This window comes from Corvus brachyrhynchos, unplaced genomic scaffold (assembly GCF_000691975.1).
Source record: "Corvus brachyrhynchos isolate BGI_N302 unplaced genomic scaffold, ASM69197v1 scaffold280, whole genome shotgun sequence".
NCBI classification, from domain to species: domain Eukaryota; kingdom Metazoa; phylum Chordata; class Aves; order Passeriformes; family Corvidae; genus Corvus; species Corvus brachyrhynchos.
This window is the reverse complement of record NW_008236198.1, coordinates 864,959-866,621: the sequence shown is the minus strand read 5'-3', so window position 1 is coordinate 866,621 and position 1,663 is coordinate 864,959. Positions and strand designations below refer to the sequence as shown.

The window sequence follows — 1,663 nt, the reverse complement described above, 5'->3', positions numbered from 1 at the left end:
CGCCCGCCCCAGGGGGATGCTCGGGACGGGAAAGGAGGGGAAGGGTGGGAAAGGGAAGGGAAAAGGAAAAAGGGAAGGGGAGGAGAGGCAGAGGAAGAGGAGAGGAGATATAAAATAAAATGCGGCCCGGTTTCCCTTGCTCGGAACAAGGGGCTTGTCCAGAGACACATCTACTCTCATTTTACCTTCTCTTTTACCCGATTTTTGCTTTCTCTCATTTTTTTCAGCACTCCCACAACCTACTGCCACATTTAACAGAGCTTTTAATGAATAAGTGTCTTCTCTTGTTGTTCCTCCTCTTTTCGGGCCATCAATGACATAAACTCGGTTTTCCTGGCTGATTATGATCGGTTTTTTCTACCTTGGACAACACAGCACAGGTATTTCAGGGACAGCTCTTGAAATGAGGGGGCACAAAGTTTGCAGCCTTCAGGAATCCCAAATTCTGCCTTTGAGCCTCCAGCTGCTTCTCCTCCCTCCCTCCCTCCCAAAGCCTGGAGCATCATCTGGGCTCCTTTGCAGAGCTGCCGTTAATTATCATTAATCTGCCGTGCGAGCTGCTACCCCACGAAATTCCGAATATCAACAGCTTCCTTTTACCTCTCGTTTCCCCTCTGTCTTCATCAGTTCCCGTGACACTTCCCCTTTTCCAGAGCCCTTCCCAGCACAGCTCCAGCTCCACGCGGCCGCACCAGGATTCGGGTGAGTTTAAACCGGGACACCATGAGGAGTTCCACGGAATCCAATCCTGCCTTTCCTGCCGCGGCCTCGTCCATCCACAGCCCTCCTGCCTGTGCGGGTTTCCCAGGAATGCTCACTCCCGGCGCTCCGCTGGCATCACCGGGATGGGGCCGTTCCACTCAGCCAGGACGTTTTTAAGGGAAGATGCTGATCGGATGCCCAGGGGATCAGTTTTGTGTTGCAGTGACAGGCAGGAGGAAATCACCAGTCCGTCACCCTCCACAAAGCACGGTTGCCTCCTTCTTTCTTCTATTTTTTTTCTCATTTCCTTTTTCTTCTCCTTTTAAAAATGCTTTTGGGTTTTTTTTAAATTTTCTTTCCTTTACATGTTATCTTTTTTCACTTTTCTTTTTTCCCCCTTTCTCTTTTCTTCTTTCGTATTTTTGCTTTGTCTTTTTCACTTTTCCTTTTCCTTCTTTTTTTTTTATTATTTTTTCTTACTTCTTCCTTTTTCTCTTTTTTTCTCTGTCCTTTTCCTTTTTTTCTTTTCCTTTTTTCTTTTCCTTTTTTTTCTTTTCCTTTTTTATTCTTTTTCTTTTCCTTTTTTTCTTTTTCCTTTCCCTCTTTTTTTTTTTTATTTTTCCTTTCCCCTTTCCCTGAATTTTTAACACCTAACTCTTCTTCTTCTTATGATTCCTTCTTCGCTGACTCCTGCTGACCACAGAGCTCCAGAAAAAAAAGGAGAAAACCGGCGGTGCGGACGAACAATGAGGAAAACCTGCTGTCCCTTCAATCTGGTGCCTCCTGGCTCTCTTGGCTGCGAGAGGAGAGGCAGAGCAGGAGGTCGCGGTGCCGGCGGAGCTGAGGACGCTGTGCCAGCTCCGGTGCCCGGGCTGGTGCCGGGGGAAGTCCGGAGTCCCTGCTTGTCCCCCGGGGGTGTCTGCGGGGCTGCGGGCGGCGCTGGGGAAGGCCCCCGCAGCCG

At 48.9% G+C, this 1,663-nt stretch overlaps 1 protein-coding gene across 1 annotated transcript in view; it reads right to left on the bottom strand.

The window, feature by feature from the left end:
* Positions 1–1,078, bottom strand: part of IL12RB2 (interleukin 12 receptor subunit beta 2) — a gene marked incomplete at its 3' end in the record, with an annotated part of 14,291 nt that extends 13,213 nt beyond the window's left edge. The window contains exon 1 of the mRNA XM_017740604.1: positions 601–1,078. The remainder of the gene's footprint in view (positions 1–600) is intronic.
* Between the last annotated feature and the right edge of the window lie 585 nt (positions 1,079–1,663).